Below are 20,995 nucleotides of genomic sequence, written 5' to 3'. Positions count from 1 at the left end.
ATGAATCTCCTATCACTTTACCCTGGAAGGGGGGCAACTACTTCCTGGCTCCTGTTTCTGACAGGAGCCCACAGTTGTGAATGAGTTAAGCTAGGCTCTGAATTTGGAGTTCTCATCAACTTTGCAGGACACTTTAGTTCATCAACACCCTTCGCTGACTCTCCTTGGTCTCTTTCCTTTTGGTGTTATAGAGAGTGAAACAAGGTGACTGTGTTTTCATTCTGACTACCATACCAGACCTCAGATATGCAGGTGACACCACCCTTATGGCAGAAAGTGAAGAAGAACTAAAGAGCCTCTTGAGAAAGTGAAAGAGGAGAGTGAAAAAGTTGGCTTAAAGCTCAACATTCAGAAAACTAAGATCATGGCTCTGGTCCCATCACTTCATGGCAAATAGATGGGGAAACAGTGGCTGACTTTATTTTCTGGGAGTCCAAAACCACTGCAGATAGTGATTGCAGCCATGAAATTAAAAGACACTTACTCCTTGGAAGGAAAGTTATGACCAACCTAGACAGCATATTAAAAAGCAAAGACATTACATTATCAACAAAGGTCCGTCTAGTCAAGGCTATAGTTTTTCCATTGGTCATGTATGGATGTGAGAGTTGGACTGTGAAGAAAGCTGAGCACCGAAGAATTGATGCTTTTGAATTGTGGTGTTGGAGAAGACTCTTGAGAGTCCCTCGGAGTACAAGGAGATCCAACCAGTCCCTCCTAAAGGAAATCAGTCCTGGGTGTTCATTGGAAGGACTGATGTTGAAGCTGAAGCTCCAATACTTTGGCCACCTGATGCGAAGGGCTGACTCATTTAAAAAGACCCTGATGCTGGGAAAGATTGAGGGCAGGAGGAAGAGGGGACGGCAGAAGATGAGATGGTTGGATGGCATCACCAATTCAATGGACATGAATTTGAGTAAATTCTGGGAGTTGGTGATGGACAGGGAGGCCTGGCGTGCTGCGGTTCATGGGGTTGCAGAGTCAGACATGACTGACCGACTGAACTGAACTGACTGACCAGACTTGTCCTGCATGCTAGCAGTTACCTGCAAGGCCACTGGCTATGAAAGTAACATGTTCAGTTTAGCGGGAAGAGGACTTTAGGTTTTCATTCTGTTTAGTAGGAGAAGACAGCCCAGGGAAATGGTAGAGGTTTCTTTCCCACAAAAATGTTGGCAAATGAGTTTTTAAGTAATTTTCTCCCCTTTGTCCTTTAACCCCAGGAGATAAGCGAGATGGTTACTAACAGTTCTTACAATTTGTGTTTCAAAGTAATGTAAGCAAAAATGAGGCATTTTAGCACATGCTTCAAAGCATATTAAAACAAATTGGCTTTGGGTCCTTGCCATTTATATCTTTCTCATTCTAGCTCCAAGTCCCTTAATGCATTTAGAAAGAAAGGAGAAGCATCTGGGTAGAGTGGGGAAGAGAGAAAAGGGCTTCCCAGGTGGCTCAGTGGTAAAGAACCTGCCTACCAATGCAGGAGGTGCAGGAGACATGGGTTCAATCCCTGGGTCAGGAATATCCTCTGGAGTAGGAAATGGTAACCCACTCCAGTATTCTTGCCTATAAAAATCCCACGGACAGCAGAGCCAGGCAGGCTACAGTCCCTGGGGTTGACTGAGCACGCATGCACAGGGAAGAGAGAAAAGTGGAGCAGGGATCTGTAGCAACTGCTGTGTGTTTGTCTGGAGGGAGTGGAAATCTTACTCATCTCTTTGCACCCAGGCTCAGGCCTGTAGTATTCAGAGACCCTAGAGTGAAATGATTGCTGTGAGATAAGTGTGTGAAGACTTCCTATTCTCTGGGGAAATGAGGGGAGCCCTCCTTGGGGACCCCCACCACTGCTATCATCACCACCCAAACATCCTGTGGTCTCTCTCCAATGCTAGTCTAATTAGATGATGTGGTTGTCTATGGGTGTTCTTAGAGGGGATAGAAACTGCAGGTCCCAAGAAGTTCCCCTTGTCAAAATATAATTTTCAGAAGGTAAAATATGACCCTCATGGAAAGATATAGTGAGCACTTATTTAATTCATTAATGAGGGAATGGGCAGAATCATAAAGCCTTGTCAAAGAAGAGTATGTGAGACAATATATACAGTAAGAGAAAGAGAGATTGCTAAGCTAACTACAAAGCTTGCTTAATTTACTACAGTGTAAGAAAGCTAAAATATTTGGACCTATCTTTTCTACTGGACAGAATATGTTTGTACCCCTAACTGGATCAAAAAAATCATTTGCAACTTATTAATTATCTAAAAATTAACATCTCACTTTACAGAGTAAGGGTCCCTATCAAAATCAGACAAAGGTATAGTCCCTCAAAAGTCAGGAGATGCTTAGGAAGACTCATTGGGAAATGCTCTAGTGTGAATTTGAAAGTGTATACGGAGATATCTTTGCCTTAGGTACAAGTTTTGAATAGTTTTTCTTAAAACTCAGAGTATATCCCAACCCTACCATAGTTTTCTAATTCACCAATTTGGCCAATATCTCTTTGAGCAGGTTGGGAGTCAGGCTAGAAGAGGCTCCAGGCATGAGGTTCACCTGGACCCTCTCTCTGTGCTAGTCCTCCCAGTTCTCCCATCGCATCCCTGCACCCAGTCCTTGGAGATGAGACTGTAGGACACTGAGTCCAGAATGAGAACCCTGAAGCTTTTGTTGGCTTCACACGAGGGCACAAATAAGCTCCATGCTTCAGTGTAGTGACGGTTTCTGCCACCTGTCCCAAGGCATAAGAATGTCCTGTAGTCGAAGGCTAAGGGTGTGGAGCCAGACCCCCAGCCCTGAGGCCTGTGTGTTTCTTTATGAATTACCCCTCCTCCTGCCACTCACACACACCCCTCCCATTACCCACAGAACTGCTTACAGCCACAACAATAATCAGGTGTGCACAGTGCTGAGAACTGCCAGAGACTCTCTTTGACCAAACTGACACAGGCTCTTCTGAGCCTTTTTTCCTTGGCCCCCATCCTGCCCTGTGTCGCTGCATAGCCCAGTCTCAGCAAAGAACCCTGCTTGCTAAGTCAGTGTGGTGAGAAATCCTCCACCTTTGACATCGGACTTTCCTCATCCATACCCCATCTTTGATGTATAAGTTTTTGACTTTTCCTTTGGCACGAGTCCTGTTAAGTCAACTTAGCAAAACTCCTGCTACCGTTGATGTCCTCTCTCAAAACTTTCCCATCCACTGACCCCCCTCGTTCTGCTTATTGGCCATAAGCCCCCAGCTGCCTTTGCTGTATTGGGAGTGAAGCCCAATCTCTTCCCCCTACGTCAAGTCTTGAATAAAATCTTCCGTACTAATTTAACGAGTGTCATACTAATATTTCTCAAATGGAACTAAAAATAAAGTGTGCGCAGTCCAAACCCAGTCCTTCGTGCTGCTCTCAGACCCCCGCTGTCAGGAGTCTCCATCTGCCCCAAGTTCTTCCGCTGGATTTCGTTGCTGCCTCCATTGGGGAGTCAACAAGGATGGGGCCTCTTGTTCGAAAGCAGGGAAAAGTGCCATTAAAATCACCAAAGTATAAAGCCCTTTTCTTTCTTCCCTTCCTTTGTCTCTTGATTCATTATGGTGTTTATTTGCTATTTGATGTCATTTTCTTTCTTCTGTGACTTCCTTGAATTCAGTTCAGTTCAGTCACTCAGTCCTGTCCGACTCTTCGCAACCCCATGAACTGCAGCACACCAGGCCTCCCTGTCCATCATCAACTCCCGGAGTTTACCCAAACTCATGTCCATCGAGTCGGTGATGCCATCCAGCCATCTCATCCTCTGTCGTCTCCTTCTCCTCCTGCCCCCAATCCCTCCCAGCATCAGGGTCTTTTCCAATGAGTCAACTCTTCGCATGAGGTGGCCAAAGTATTGAATTGAATTAGCCAGCCACTAATACGGAAAGTGATGGCATTGAAGGAAAGGAAAAAACAGGACCACTCACAGTTGCTTCTCGTTTCAGTCCTTCGTTAGTCATTGACAAGCTGTAAGTAGATAGAACTGGCAGGATGTATACGTACCAAGAAGTAGAATGAAGGGATTTCCCTGGTGGTCCAGTGGCTAAGACTCCATACTCCCAATGCAGAGGGCCCAGGTTCCATCCCTGGTCAGGGAGCTAGATCCCACATGCTGAACTAAGAGTTCACATGCTTCACCTAAAGGACCCTGCCCCCTGCACTGAAGACTGAAGATCCCAGGTGCCACAGCTAAGCCCTGGCACAGCCAAATAAATAAATCTTATTTTAAAAAAGAAGAAGATGAAAGCAGCTGAGTTAGTTTCATGCCTTTCTACCATTTTGGTAAGAACAAAATATGCATAGATGTATAAATTATGAAATGTGAATTATGTAACTTCGGTGATTCTGCATATGAACTAAATGACCTTACATTTGCATTTAAAACTGGGATTGTGCAAAATAAAGATGAACAGTAAAATTTATGTTAATAATCCAAAAAAAATTTTAAATTTCTTTTTACTTAGAATGACATTAAGTAGCAAATAAACACCATAAAGAGTCAAGAGAGAAAGGAAGAGAAGAAAGAAGAGGGTTTTATATTTTAGTAACTTTAATGGCAAGTTTTCCCTGCTTTTTGAGCAAGGAGCCCCATCCTTGTTAATGTTAACAGACTGGACCTAAAGAAGAGGCTGAATGCTGAAGCAGGGAACACAGGGAAGTGATCAGAGCAAGGCCAGATAAACAGGCTGGGTGCAATATACAAGTGAAGCTGTCCCCTGAGTAAAAGGTCCTATAAAATGTTCCTAGGAAATATTTTCTAATATTTCCTGGGGGAGGCTCCCCTCCCCCCAGAGGCTTAAAGGGCCATATTTATGACAAAAACTTTTTGTTTATTTTTAAAATATTTATTTATTTGACTGTGCCAAGTCTTAGCTGTGGCATGTGGGATCTAGTTCCCTGACCAGGGATCGAACCCAGGCCCCCTGCATTTAGAGCATGGAGTCCTAGCCACTGGACCATAAGGGAAGTCCGAGAAAAACTTTTTAAATAAGCTAAAATGTTTTACATTGCTTTATCCAACATATATTTTCTTTATGGTTTCTTTAATTTATTGAACAGTAAATTAACATCAGCATGACCATAAAATAAGGAAGAGATAAGGCTAGATGGATAGTTCGGGTGGGTCAACTGGATGAAGTCCCATGAGTTACCCCTGTGGGCTTAGCCGAGAGTCCACTCCTTTGACCCTTCCAACAGTTGTACAAGCGCCTCATTCTGTTTATTAAATTTCTCACTGCTTCAAATAGCTAGAGTGGTGTATTTCTTGGGAAGACCCTGACAAATGAGTTTGACAGCACAGGCCAAAGGGAGTAGTGTCAGAGACTCGATGAAAACTGTGCCCTGCCGGAGAAAATAGATCCGCTCTTTGCTGGGAGCTTCTCTCTCAGATCAACCAAATCCCTCTCTAATCAATTAAGCCCATTTACTCCTTTACCATCCTCTGCTGAAAACCAGAAGAGCTAGACATTGGGCTCCATTTCGGACACCGGGGAATTAATATCTGCTGGAGGAAGCGGAAGCTTAGCCCACCCTGGTTTTGTCTGGGATGTGATGGTGTGACTCCTACTCACACGGTGGTTTAAGAGGCCCTCCTGAGGAGCCTTTTGTGAGTTCTGTTAGAAGCCAGAGCAAGATTGGATAACCACCGGGCCACACCTTCCATCCATGCAAGATTGATTTCCTGAGGCAAAAGCACCTCCTGCCAAAAGCCTCTTACCTTGTTCCTTGAAGCTAACTTCCATTTGGCTGACACCGTGAAGCAGAATGTATTAATACCCATGGTGGGTGATCAGCCTTCAATAAATAATGCTAGTTGTTCTAATGTACCTGATATGAAATATTCAGAGCTATTAATGCATTTCCGTTTAAATCGTCACCAGGGCATTAGTCCAAATCAGTGATGAACTTAGGTTCTATCATCTTTTTCTGCACAGATCAGATGTAGAGTGCAGGCTGAGGATTCTGGGAAATGGCACCAAGGAGCCAACCCTCTGCAGAATGGAGCGGACTATGCAGTGTAAGAGGATGTGATGGGGGCATACCAGGGTCCTTGCTTGGGGTCCAGGGTTCCTGTCCTAGTCTGGCTGCACTGAAGGACTTGATAAGCAAAATTTCAGAAGCAGAGACCTGATGGAAATGGAAATAAAGAGGCATTTATTTGGGATTTGTTAGGACTACAGCTTGGAGACATGGATTCAAGAGGCAATTGAATTGTGTTCTGCTGGACTACAAAATGGAGAAAGTTTATAAAAGCAAAAACCTTATGGTTACAGTTGGTTACATGAGTTGTTTATCAAGGATAATAATTGGAGCTGGCAAGAAGTAAGAATGTCTATTTAGCAAGGATTGCTTGAGGTCTGAAATATTTGCATAGTTACCAGGCAGAACAATTTTGGGACACAAGGTTGTAGCTAGCAGATGTGTTAAAATGGCTGGTGTCCTTGGGTTCAGTACAGTTCACAAAAAGTTTAAGTTCTCAGTGCTGCAGGGGCATGTCAGACCAGATCCTCTATAGCCACTTAACTACATTCTGGATGCTCAAACTACGACTACTCCATCAAGATTTCAATCTCTCATCGTTCTCGAGGCTTCTGTGATCATGGGAAGTTAGATTAGAGCATTATAAGATGTCTTCTCCTGTCCTTGATTGTAAGCACTTAAAATGCTTTCAGTCTCTTGAGGCTACAGAGGGAACACTGGAGAGTGGGGGAGTCTAAACAACCACACAGATTGGAAGCGGGACTCAAATTACCAAGCATTCAGACCTCCGCAGGAAACGGGTAGTGAGAGATTTGAGAAGGTTAAGCTCAGATATCCTGGCACTGTGCAGATGGCTAACAGGTCTATAAATTATGTTTGCTTGTGAGCTGTGGTCGTGATTGGCAGGTAGTGAGCAATGGGAAGAATCTGAAGGGTGAGCTGACAGAGGTGAGTCAGTAAGGACCAAGTGGGGCAGGAGTACTTGCTGCCTCTTTCTGCCTTGTTTGTTCATTTTTTGGACTTTAAATTAGAGGTAAAGAATTGTTGGCGTGGGAGAACTCTCCAGACACAACGGAATTGCCTAGGTGCCCCCAACACCAATGTCCCCACACCCTTCTCAGATCTCTGGTTTCCCACCCTGCCCCATCCCAGGTGAAGTCCATTAAGAATGTAATCCAAAGGGATCTGAAAGGAAGGACAGGGTTATTTAGTTCCACTAAGGGTTCCCTGCTCCTCCCTCCCCCGAGCAGAAATGGATGTTAGGGAGAGGAGATTTCAGAGGCGGAATTAGCTCTCTGAGATCTACTCTCTGAATCCCAGCTGAAAGCCTGTCTTATCCTTATTCTTATGAAATCCTGATCGCCCCTCACTCTTGCCTTTCCTCTCACCCTTCCATTGGCCTAGGTCACTCAAATGCTTTCTTTATGGGTTTCTGACATTGTCAGTTACCAGCAGCTCCATTCCAATCTCTACGCTAATAAGCTGATGTCTACTTTTGTCAATATGGCAATTCTCTCAGCTCATGCCAGTTCTGCCGGATCTTTGCTTTACTCAATCGCTTCTTCCCTCTCAGAGGCTATGAGGTAAACATGGCAGAAAGCAGTAGTCAGACTGGCCTTAGGGACTAAGCAAGAACCTTCATGTGTGCCAGTTACTTAGCTACTGTTTCTCAGCTTCAATCTTATCTTTCTATCCTCTCCTTTGTGATGCTGGGGCTAGAACTTTGAAAACTAGTTTTCTGCTCAGCTAGTTAGCTCCCTGTTAGTTTCTGCCAGTAGGGGTTGCCGGACTGGAAGGCAGAAGGGATACACTTTTCGTCTGTGCTGTGCTCAGTTGTCCATCCGACTCTTTGAGACGCCACAGACTGTAGCCCACAGGGCTCCTCCGTCCATGGGATTTCCCAGGCAAGAAGACTGGAGTGGGCTGCCATTTCCTTCTCCAGGGAAACTTCCCAACCCAGAGCTCGAACCCACGTCTCGTGTGTCTCCTGCATTGGCAGGCGGATTCTTTACCACTCTGCCACCTAGGAAGCCTCCACACTTTTCCTCCAGCCTTGATTTTTCACAGCAGATGAGGCAGTTCGTTCAGTAGCAACAGTTGGTTCCAATTTGCAATTGCTCCTCCTCTGTTCAACTTCTAAATGTTGGGTGATCCAGGGCCAAAGTCCAGTCCTGCATGCCCATCACTTCTCTGTGAACACATTTTGAACACTTCAGCTGGTTTATGGATTTATGTGCCAGATATTCTGATGACTCTCAAATCTGCCTCTCTAACACTGACCCTTCCCTATACTCCCTATTTGAAATGTTAGACGCATCTTCAATGTAACATGTCCAAACATAATTTCAAATTTCTCCTCTTCCAAATAAGGTTCTCCTTCTGTCTACTTCACCTCCACTGACCATGTGTCACCGTCTTCATCACACCACCCTCATCTAAGCAAGCATCAGCTCAGAGTGAGTTGGGTAGAAAATCAGGAAAATTCTTGCAGTAAAGCTCTAAAGATATTTTTTAAGTATTTATTTATTTACTTATTTTGCATGTGAGATCTTAAATTGCCACATGCAAACTCTTAGTTGAAACCTGCAAAGTCTTAATTGTGGTATGTGGAATCTAGTTCACTGACTAGGAATCGAACCCAGGCCCCCGGCATTGCAAGCACAGTCTGAGCCACTGGAACACTCCCCCCAGTAAAGCTTCTAGAATGCCCAGTTATAGAATCTCAGAGCACAGTGACTTTCTCCCTGAACAAAAGGAAACGGGATAACAAATCTGTTGGGAGTGAAATCAGAACTACGAAATGAAGGAGTCATGAGTGAACATTCGTAAGAAGTGGCAAACTAAATACGGAAAGTCGCCTTTGTTGATGACCTCAGCCTCCCTGCCTCTCAGGGGCCATGTGCTCCTGCTCATTACTGGGACCATGAGCTGTGCTGGGGCTGGAGCCCATCATTACTCATAATGACTTCACAGAGCTCAGCCCAGGTAGGAGCCCAGACATTTTAAGATAATGGCTTTTCTTCCCTTTTTATTCTGAGTGTGCTAGCTCCCTGTGTGGACTGAAAAGCGCTTATTGAAAGTGCCTTTGATAATTAGGTTGGTCCTGGCTTAATAAACACCGATAAGCTTCCTGCTTCTAGGTCCAGACATGAGAAGGAGCCCAAAATCTGGATTCTCCTTTGAATGAGGCCCTGGGACACAGAGAGGGCAGAAGTGTTTCCCTTTCTGTTTCTGGGTTGAGTTAGTTGTGGGGGTGGAGGGGGAGCAGGCAGGCAGGAGGCAGATCCCCATGGGGCTACTGAAGGAGGTCTTTTTTTCCCATTCATGCCATCCACATTCTAGGCCTCGATTTTGCTAGGTCTTGCTAGATCTTAATTTTGGCATGTGGGATCTGGTTCCCTGACCAGGGATCGAACCCGGTCCCGCTGCATTGGGAACGCAGAATCTTAGCCAGTGGACCACCAGGGCAGTCCCTAAGCCTTGATTTTCTTATCTGTTATATGGAGCTTAGAACCTGGAGAATGTCAGAGCCAGAAAGGACCTCAGGTGTATTGATGCCTACACCTTTACCTTACAGAGGAAAACATACAGCTATGGAGGCCCAGAGAGGGAATGCAACTTGCCCAAGGTCACACAGTTCAGCTGTGACAAGGCCATGCTCAGAACCCAGGTCTTTTTTGGTGGCTCCAGGCTCAATGAGGGCTTCCCAGGTGGCGCTAGTGGTGAAGAATCCACCTGCCAATGCAGGAGACACAAGAGACATGGGTTTGCTCCCTGGGTCGGGAGGATCCCCTAGAGAAGGAAATGGCAACCCACTGCAGTATTCTTGCCTGGAGAATCCCATGGACAGAGGAGCCTGGTGGGCTACAGTCCATGGGGTCACAGAGAGTCGGACACGACTGAAATGACTAGGCGTGCGCACAGGCTCAGTGATCCCCAGGGTACCTCAGATGATTATGGCAGAACCTTAGAAAGTAGAAGAGAGAAGATGAAGTAGTTTGACAAAGGACACATGCTTTGCAGACGCGAGGGGTTCCTGTCCGGGGGATGGAGGGGAAGAGGTTCTCGGGTCTCCTGGCTTTAGTCTCTCCTCCCAGGCCTGAGAGCCAGGTCATTTGGCCTCCTTGAGTCTCATGAGCTGCCCTGCTTACCTCACAGGGCTCTGGGGAAGAGAGGGTGAGGTGAGAGGGGAGACTTGAGAAAGTGCCTCAATAAACACAGCCCACCAGGCTGCATGAAAGGCTGGCTTTGTGCTCACTCCCTCCTCGTCTGCCCCAAAATCATCAAAGGTACTGCTCACAGTCCAGTCTGGCGCAGACCTCCACTGGCATCATCGAGTCCCTTTTCCACATGCTTTATGAGTCACTGAGCCCTCCTCTGCCCAACCACCCTTAGACCTTTGACAACATCAAACCTTAGGCCTGGGCCTTGGCTTGGGTGGCACCATTTCCTTACTGTGCCTGCCACTGTCTCCACTGTTCAGCTCCCAGAACCCCGTGAAGAAGGCTCAGCTCCGCACAGATTTTCCCTTCGGCTGTGATCGTGGTGGTGGATTTCACCTGGGTCCTAATTCAGAAACAGGCCCGGCCCTAGGTCCTGCCCGGGACTCACCCCTTGCCATGGGTTCTTCCATCTATCCCTGCCCAGCACTCGCTGAATATCTACTACCCTATGCCCAGCTAGCCCGTGACTGTCCTCGGGCTGGAAGGCTCCCCAGGAAGCTGTTTTGTCTCCTCTGCTCAGACTGGTGCAGACACATGTGTTGAGACAGTTGTTAATTGCAGATCTGTCTCACCCCGACCCCACCCCCACCCTATCTCCTTCCTAGGGAAGGCCCAGAGGATGAACGCTTGGGTGTCCACATCAGTCCTGGAAAAGCTTTTGTGTGGACTATCTGGCAGGCGCTGGTTGTTGAGACAGCCCAGAGGAACAGCCAAGGGAGAGAGTGGGGGGACCACTGAGGGTTGGGGGTGGGTGTCAGGGCCAAGAGGATAAAGTATTGTGTGTGACTCAGGACAGTCCCACTGAGATGAAAGGACCCCTGCCTGCTTCTGAGAATCTCATTAGCCCATTTGTTTGTGGGTCCTGCCCAGATCAGTCAACCACTAACAATCTAGCCCTCCTCTCCATCCTGCCTTACTCTGGGCCCAGCCTGCAGAAAGCTTTGATCAGCTCAACCCACGTCCCCTCCACCTTCCCAACAACCTCTTCTGGGTGACTCCCACCCCTCTTGACCTCTCAGCAAATACGTGTTGAATGAACAAGTATTGCTCTGAGTCCTGGAGAGAGGAGTAGGCCTTGTCTCCAAGGGGCTATGATTGTGGCCTCACTCAAGGCCTAGGCCTGGGAGCCAGGAATGGTGTGTGGGCCCCTCTGCATCCATGCAGTCACGTGGGTGTGTGCTGGGTGGGCTGGCTGGGGGAGCCAGGGCAGGGACCAGGATGAAGGGACAGCTGCACCCAGGGCCAGAGCAACACCAGGGTCTTAGAGTTGGCTCCGTAAAGGGGCGTCACCTAGGGATTCCCTGGGCGCTGGCCAATTCTTTAGTAGATGAATATGGTCTTTCTGATTTACGGGGGTGGGGGGGTTGTGATAAATCTCAGCCTGATTGGCCCTTGGTGTGGGGACCTGGCTCCTGAAAGGGGGGCCCAGGTCAGGCTGAGGATACCCTTGGAGAAGCCCCAGGTGGGGACTAGGCTAATCAAAAGCACCTGGAGGACCTTCCATGGTGTTCCAGTGGCTTAGAGTCTGAGCTTCCAATTCCAGGGGCCGGGTTCACACGTAAAGGTCCCACATACCACAATGAAGATGGAAGATCCTGCATGCTGCAACCAAAGACTTAGAGCAGCCAAGCCAGCAGCTGTCTGGGCTGCTTACAGAAGCAGTGTCCAGGCCATGGGGTGACCGTCTTACTACACGTTGGCTCCGCTGTCTGGGGGCGGTGCGGCGCCTCGGCTGTGGGTCACATGTGCGTGCTCAGGGCTGCTGAGGGGCCAGGGCAGGGTCTACACATCCTGTCTTCCTCACAGCCGGGCCCATCCTGACCCCACACAGAACCTTGTGCTGTGGCTCTGCCTGGCAGGAGCTGACTGGTATGAGAAGAGCCGTCAAGCAGTCCCCACTGTGCAGGCACCGGAAGGGCCACTCTGGGATGACATGTCCCTTCACGGTCAGCGTTCCGTCAGGGCCCCATCAGCCGGGTCAGATCTAACCGCGTCGCTGTGCTGGGAGGAAGGCTGGGCTAGGTGACTCCTGAGCTTCCTTTAGTTTATGATTCTATAACATGGACACTTTAAAAAAAATTAATTTATTTTAATTGGAGGCTAATTACTTTACAATATTGTGGTGGTTTTTGCCATACGTTGACATGAATCAGCCACGGGTATACATATAACATGGACACTTTTAACATTGCTTAATTTAAATCTCTGTCACAAGTTGGGATGCCAGAGAAGCAAACTCTGAGAGGGAGATAAGCATGCAGGACATTCACGAGAGAGTTCTCTTAGGATCGCCACCTGTGGAAGTGGGTGTGGCAGCAGGGCTGGCCAGAGGAGTGAGCTGCACTACAGTCGACCCTCCTGGCAGCACAGGAGCTGACAAGGCGTTCAGAGGTGACCAGCATGCTGGGCCACAGGAACCTCATGCTGCTCTTCAGCTGGTGCTGGCTGGCCTGGGAAGGCAGTGTGACCTCAGGCAATCCGAAAGGATGACTGCCTGCTGGCAGCAGTCCCAGTGGCTGGGGAGTGTCCTGCATCCCAGCATCTGCCACAGTTCCTGTGGTGACCTTTTCAGGCAGCAGTGAAGCAAGCAAGACTCAATGGACGTGAATTAGAGCAGACTCCTGGAGGTATCGGAGGGCAGTGGAGCCTGGCATGCTGCAGTCCATGGGATTGTCAAGTCAGACACGACAGTGGCTGAACAACAAGAAACAAGCAAGAACGGTGGATTTGGGTTGGTAGACCCTGTCCCAGTGTTTCTAACGCCTGCTCTTGAGCATCTCCCTGAGGGACATGGCCAGAGTCCTGGAGGCAGTGGTTGGCCCTCTGGGCTCCACTTTGCCTCCTCTGAGAGGCGGTGCAGCTGGAGGCCTGGGGAAAGAAGGCTGCCCAGGAGTCAGAGGCCTTCGCTTTAATTGCTAACAATCACTTACAAGAGAAACCAGCTCATTCCCATTCCTACCATGCAGTGGCCCTAATTAAAATTTAAACTCATGTTTCCTTTTTTCTTTTTTAAAATTTCCATGGTAGGTAATTAACTTTTCCTTTCTGTGGGTAAGCAATTAATCAGTGCTATGTTAGTGACAGTGGAGGTCAGAGCACTGTGATTTGCTTGGGAATTTGTTTCTTTCATTTAATTCTACTTTCCCAAAGAAGGGGCTGTAGCAGAGGAGGGAGCAGGGGGAAGTCAAGATGCTCTAGAGAGTGTCTGCTGTGCAAAGGATTCTTGGTTAGGACTCCCATGAAGTCCTTACAACAAGGGGGATAAAAGGTTCCCCCCCCTTCCTCAAGAGGGGCCAGCTGAATGCTTCTGGGGGCCTAAGGTTCCTGGACCCAATTCCAACATGCGGGAGTACTGTGCATGCATGGTGTATATGTGTGTGTGTTGGGGGGGTGCTCTCCCCACACCAACAAGCAATTCTCCAAGACCATGTGGGTGTCCTACATACAATTTCACTTGATTGTGACACTATCAATCCAGAGACAGTGATGCTGAAAGCTCAGCTTCTCTGCACACCGGTGCTGAAGCAAATCTCGGAGACAGAGTTTTGGGTGAAGAAAAAATGGGTAGCTTTATTGCTTTGCCAGGCAAAGGGGGACACAGTGGACTAATACCCTCAAAACCACATGTCCCCACTTGGGGAAGACAGTGACAAGTTTGATCGCGGTGATTCCAGGTTCTGGCAGTCCCTGTCCTGTGACATTCCTTCTGGAATGAAGAATGCTCCCAGAGCAAAGGAGCGTTATCATCTTGAAGGAGTGTCATCTTGAAGGCTAGATGGCAGATACTCTTCTCATTCCTGAGTTCCCTCGCGGTTCACTGGCTCACGTCGGAGGGCTGCAGTCACTGGTGACTCTGACATCCTTGTTTATTGCGTGTGTCTGACTCTTTGCGAACCCTTGGACTGCAGCATGCCTGGCCTCCCTATCCTTCACGCTCTCCCAGAGTTTCCTCAAAACCATGTCCATTGAGTCAGTGATGCCATCCAACCATCTCATCCTCTATCATCCTTCTCCTCCTGCCTTCAGTCTTTACCAGCATCATGGTCTTTTCCAAGGAGTCGGCTGTTTGCATCAGGTGGCCAAAGTATTGGAGCTTCAGCATCAGCATCAGTCCTTCCAATGAATATTTAGGATTGATTTCCTTTAGAATTGACTGGTTTGATTACCTTGCTGACCAAGGGACTCTCAAGAGTCTTCTCCAGCACCACAGTTTGGAAGCATCAGTTCTTCAGTGCTCAGCCTTCTTTATAGTCCAACTCTGTCCTGTTTACTGATATGGCAGGGGATATTCCATTTCTCAGATATAAACTCAGGAATAGCCAGGTGGAAGAGATGCATAGGGCAAGGAAGGCCTGGGAGAAGGGAACCAAACTTCCATGCTCTCTCCAAGTGCCACTCTCCACAGCTCTCCATTCACCAACCTGGGGCAGGTTCACCAACCGGGAAGCTCCCTAAACCCTCTGCTTCGGGGTTTTTATGGCAGCTTCATTACACATTCATGATTGATCACATCATTATAGTGAATAGTGAAGTCGCTCAGTCGTGTCCGACTCTTTGCTACCTCATGGACTGTAGCCTACCAGGCTCCTCTGTCCATGGGATTTTCCAGGCAATAGTCCTGGAGTGGATTGCCATTTCCTTCTCCGGGGATCTTCCCAACCCAGGGGTCGAACCCGGGTCTCCCACATTGTAGACAGACGCTTTACCGTCTGAGCCACCAGGGAAGTCCACATCATTAGCCATGGGTAATTTATTCAACCTCCAGCCCCTCTTCCCTCGCTGGAGGTCGGCGGGTAGGACTGAAAGTTCCCACCCTCTATTCACTCAGCTCCTCTGGTAAACAGCACCCAACTTTAGATGCTGTCCAAATATCATCTCATTAATACCTTCATCTGTTCTCCTCACTTAGGACATTTCAAGGGTTTTAGGAGCTCTAGGCGGAAATGGGGATACAGATGAAAACCATATGTATATTTCTTGTCATAAATCACAACATCACAGGGCTGAAACCTCCTCTGGCGGAGTTGGGCAGGGGCCCAGGGGTGTGTGGGTCCCCCCCCCCGCCAGTCTCAGTGCCCAGGAGCCTCTCTTCTCTCCCAAAGCCATGGGTCTACTTCCCCACCACACATACTTGAGAGAGAACATATGGATCAATAGGATTTTATACAGCTTGCAAGTAAGAGTGTAAATTGGTGCAACCACTTTGGAAAATATTTTGATGTTGTCTTGTTTGCATATCCTAGGACCCAGCACCCTTTGCTTAGGCATAAACATGGGGAAACTTGCATGCATGTACCAGGAGACATTACCAAAGTGACTTAGCATCATTTTTCAGTTTGAAGTGGAAACAACCCAGATGTCAATATACAGGAGAATGGATAAATAAAGAATGCTTATGTAACCAGGTGCTGCTAGTGGTAAAGAATGTGTCTGCCAATGCAGGAGACACAAGAGATGTGGGTTCGGGAAGATCCCCTGGAGAAGGAAATGGCAAACCATTCCAGTATTCTTGCCTGGGAAATCCCATGAACAGAGGAGCCTGGCGGGCACAGTCCAAAGGGTGGCAAACAGTTGGACACGACTGAGGGACTGAGCACACACACAGAGAAAATTGGAGCTGGGAGGAAGGAGCACCACTTACTACCAACAGTCCATCATTTCCATAAAGATCAAAAAAACAAATGAAACAAACATTATTTAGACATATGCACCTATGTAGCAAAACTGTTTGAAAAGCAAAGGAATGACAGACACAAAATTCAAGGTGGAGATTTCCTCTTACCTAGGGAGGAAGAAAGTAGATGAAAGGGGACATATGACGTTCTGGTTCTTGAGTAATTGGTGGACCCATGGGTGTCGATCATATTTTGTTTTAAGCTGCTCCAGGATTTCTGACCATCAGAAACTGTGTGAGGAAATGTTTGCTATTTTAAGGTGCTACATTTTAGGGTAACTGGTTACATAGGGTTAGAAAACTAATACATACTCTTTGACATGCATAGGACATTGAATTTTAAAATACGAGGGAGAAAACACTCAGAGGTATAAGAAGGAGGGAACGTAGCTTGGAGGCAGGCCAGTTGGAGTAGTGGATACGTGATGGGTGCCACGTGAGGTGGACACGTGAGGGGTCTACAGCCATGACATCCGGGGAACAGTGCGACCTGGGCTCCTGGAAGCCGGCAGCACTGATGAGGAGAGGAGGGCAGCCTGGGATCCTGGTGGCGCGGCTGCAGGGCCGCCCTTGCCCACACGAGGGCGCCCCACACTGCCACATCCAGCGGGGCCTGGGGGGGGGTGGGAGGCAAGAGGGGCACGGCTCAGTGAGAGGCCCTTGGGGAGCGGGGCCGAAAGCTTACTGTGATCCAATGCTGAGACCCTCACAAGATATTTGGAATGTGAAAGGGAACCAGAGACCGCCTTCCTGCTGCTTTGGCTGCTCCCTTCTGGCAAGCAGGGTCACACAGATGGGCATCATTTCTGGCAGCGTGTCCAGTGTGCGGTCCCCACCCCTAGCAGCAGCAGTGGAGCCCCTGCCTGCTCCCGGGATCACAGCCAAGTCAGTGTATCCTGAACTGAGAACTCAGGTTGCCAGTGGCAACCTCCATTTGCCCACCTTCCTCTCCTGCCCAGGACTAGGGAGCAGATCTCCAGAGACTCAACCTTACCTCCTCCCCTCTTCCACCCAACCATCCCATAAGCATCTAGCCCCGTCTCAAGTCACTTTGCTCAAAACACCTCGAGTGGTTCCTATTTCCTGCAGTGAGCTCCGGCTGATACGACCGTTGTCATCCATATTTTACAGATGGGGAAAGCGAGGCACAGGGAAGCAAAGTGGTCTTCCCAGAGCTACACAGCTGGTGAGTGGTAGGGCCAGGCTCGAAACCCAGGTATTCCTGAGCCCCGAGCCCCCTGCACCATCCTGCCTAGTGAAGATGTGTTGGTGTTGCCGGGTGTGGGAGGAGAGGAGGTGAGCTTTCAGGCTGTGGGCTGAGCTGACTCCCATGGCCGGTCCTGAGCAGGTCCCCATGCTGTCTGTTCCCTCCTGAGAAGCACAAGCAGCTCTGGTTCCTGGGGGCCTGACCCTGAGGCCGGGGCTGACCCAGGTGGGATGTGAGGGGCAGGGAGCTGCCAAGAGCCCAGCTGTCTGGGCTCCACGTCAGTCACCTCCCAGGGTTAAAGCCCGTCAACAGTGTCTGGAGAAACACTTCAGTGATCAGAGCAAAATCAAAAGATGAGGATGGTGAGGGGGGTGTCGTCGGCCCATGGTGCAGGAGGCCGACTCTGGTGGCACCACCTTGGTGAACTTGCGGTGGTTTGTTCTTTGTCCCCCAGAGTTGAATGGAGCCTGAGAGGAACCTGACGGACTTTTGACCATTTCACTGACTGAGGCCACAGCCGGATCTCAAGCAGGGAGTTCTATTATTATTATTATTTTAATTTTTATGCTGCAAGCTTTATTTAGCAATTTATTTGTAATAAAAAGGAAGTTTCAAAAGGCGTACTGGGATAGCATTTGGATGAAGAGCTTAAGTGGAATAATTTAAGCTGTGAAAGGAAGCACAGATGGGACTTTGTACTTTTATTCAGTGCCTGAGGAAAAAAGAAACATGGATGGAATTAGCGGACCCTAGAGTCAGACACGACTGAAGCGACTTAGCAGCAGCAGCAGAAGGGCCTCCTAAGTAGTGCTAGTGGTAAAGAACCCACCTGCCAATGCAGGAGACCTGAGAGACATGGGTTCAATCCCTGGGTCAGGAAGATCCCCTGAAGGAGGAAATGGCAAACCACTCCAGAGGAGCCTGGCAGGCTGCTGTCCATAGGGTTGCAAAGGGTCGAACACAACCCAAGTGACTTAGCACAGTATGGGGTTCCAAATAATAATGGTAGAAAGAAAGTAAACAAATTATACAATTAATAAAACTTACAAAGTTCTTGACTATGATTTCTGACTCTTTTGAAGAAGTCAAACTGCAGAATCTCAGTATTAATCTCTTCCATATTCTTTGAGTGAAGATAACTCAAAGGCTTAATGACCTCATCTATCTTATTGAACTCATCTACCAGGGAATCATTTCCTATACAGAAGCATCAAACTTAAATCCAGATTTCATGACAATCAAGGGTAACCTCCATCAAGAGGTTTTCCCTGACTTTGTCAGCTTATCAACCTCTATGCTTCTAGAGCTATATGGGCCTATGTAATCTGTCCTCTGCTAGCAGGGGATTCTTGCAGTAGGGTTTCAGGCATCTGGAATGTCCTTCCAGCATGTTGAGCATTCTCAATTTCTTTGGCTAAAAGAAACTTGGGTGGGGGAGGTGAGCCACGTGCTGCTGGCAGGGAGAAAAATAAACCCAAAAGAAGTGGTTGATGTTTCAGGTGTTTAAAGGACACCAGTCTTAGGCTACCTTAGAGGGCATGTAGCAGGGCAGTTTGTGTGTGAGTCCCAACCCCAGAAGATCCATCTTTTGAGTCTTCATTCACTCACTCATTCATTGTTTTATACCTTTAGCACATACTTGAATGCTACCACAAACCAAATCTTTGTCTGCATACCAGAGATGGAATCTTCAGATATTCAAAGTTGGAGCTTACACTCCTGGTGGAACACGTTTTGCTGTCTTGTGTTCTCTTTCGATAAATTTTCTTTAGGCATGTAATACTATTTTCTTCTCAATAATTTTAGATGTGCTACCTTAACCTCTGATTGCCTCTTCTATAATTGGGACCTTAATTCCTGGAGAACTGGGCTCAAGGAATAGGGGCATTCACTTACTACTCAGTACTAACCCACCACCTTCACTCCAAAGGAGGAGGAGGTTGGGGGGATGGGTGTAGAACATAGATGCCACTTCAGCATTTCTCCAAGGCAGCCCATAGGCCCACGGGGATGTCCTCTGCCCTCATCAGACCTGGGCTTGGGAAACTGTCTGCCCTTGATTCACGTTTGAGTCCTTGGACTTTTGGGGTCCTCATTATACTGTGATTGTAAGCACCAATTTCCTTCTCTTGCTCCCAAAGGACAAAAAGCTTCTTATTCAGCATTCTATCTTCCTAGCCCAGCCTGGGGCCTGATGCAATGTCTGTTAACACACGGTTCCTCAATTAAGATAATTTGCAAAGTTTCAAAGTCTAGTTGGTTTATACCATTGGTCTCTCTATACCTATCTCTGTTTTTTTCTTTCCAGGAGAGATGCCATCCTTCCCCTATTTACCTACCCCAATCCAACAATTCAGGGTCAGCTGACAAGACACCTCTTCCAGGAAGCTTCCTCAACTCTCCAATCAAAAGGGGTGTCTCTTTTGCTCAAGAAGTTCACACTCTGGTCTGTGTGTTGATGGTGGTTCTGAAAAGCAAGTCAGTGATAGGGGTTATTTATGACAAAGGTAATGATCATAGTGAATATCAAGTATTTACACTAGGTGAAGGTCTGTGCTAAGAATTTTACTGCCATTATCTTATTTCATCCTCATAGCAAACTTCTGTTTTTTTTTTTTTTTTTCTGGCCATGTTACGTGGCATGCAGGATCTTGGTTCCCCAGCCAGGAATAGAACTCGTGCCCCCTGCAGTGGAATTATAGAATACTAACCACTGGACCACCAGGGAAAGTCCCAAATCGTCCTAGCAAGCTTCTAAGGGAGATATGTTATTATTCCCATTTTACAGGTGTAGAAACTGAGGCTTAGAGTAGTTAAATACTCTGCCTGGGGAGCCAGAGCTGGGGAGGGCCTGAGCTGGAATTTAGCATCAAAGTTCATTCTCTTAATAACCACTGCACCATGAAGAGACATCAGAACCCTGGGCCTAGAGGGCCTAAAGGATTATTGAGAAAAGTTGAGGAGTATATCAGTCAGGATTGTGCAGAGAACAGAATAACTAAGAGTTACATGAAATAATCAATTTATGATAGGAATTAAACCATATGTAATTGTGGGAACTGGTGGGAATTATTCCAGGAGAATAAAACTTAAAAAAATTTTTTTTTAATTTTATTGAAGTATAGTAGATTTACAATGTTGTATTATGCTGTACAGCAAAGTGATTTAATTATACATATATATACACATACACACATCCTTTTTCACATTCTTTTCCATTGTAGTTTATCACAGGTTTGAATATAGCTCCCTTTGGTGGACAATAGGACTTTGTTGTTTATCCATCCTATATATTAGTTTGCCTCTGCTAACTCCAGACTCTTAATCTAGCCCTTCCCCACCCCACTTGGCAACCACAAGTCTGTTCTCCAAGTCTGCGAGTCTGTTTTTGTTTTATAGATAAGTTCATTTGTATCATATTTTGATGCCACATATAAGTGATATCTTATGATATTTGTCTTTCTCTTTCTTATTCACTTAGTATGATCATCTCTAGGCCCATCCATACTGATGGAAATGGCATTATTTCATTCTTTTTTATGGTTGAGTATTATCCAGAGAATAAACCTTTGCTGTCTATCTATTTACTGTTGTTTAGGCCCAGGCTCTGGGATGCTCTGTGTTCACTCATACCTTTGAGGTAGCAGACAGCCTATAAATACCCAGGCTGCTGCTGCTAAGTCGCTTCAGTCGTGTCCGACTCTGTGTGACCCCAGAGACGGCAGCCCACCCGGCTCTGCCGTCCCTGGGATTCTCCAGGCAAGAACACTGGAGTGGGTTGCCATTTCCTTCTCCAATGCATGCAAGTGAAAAGTGAAAGGGAAGTCGCTCAGTCGTGTCTGACTCTTAGCGACCCCAGGGACTGCAGCCTACCAGGCTCCTCAGTCCATGGGATTTT

The sequence above is a fragment of the Bos mutus genome, chromosome 3 (assembly GCF_027580195.1).
Source record: "Bos mutus isolate GX-2022 chromosome 3, NWIPB_WYAK_1.1, whole genome shotgun sequence".
NCBI lineage: Eukaryota > Metazoa > Chordata > Mammalia > Artiodactyla > Bovidae > Bos > Bos mutus.
Note: the sequence above shows the minus strand (reverse complement) of the source record.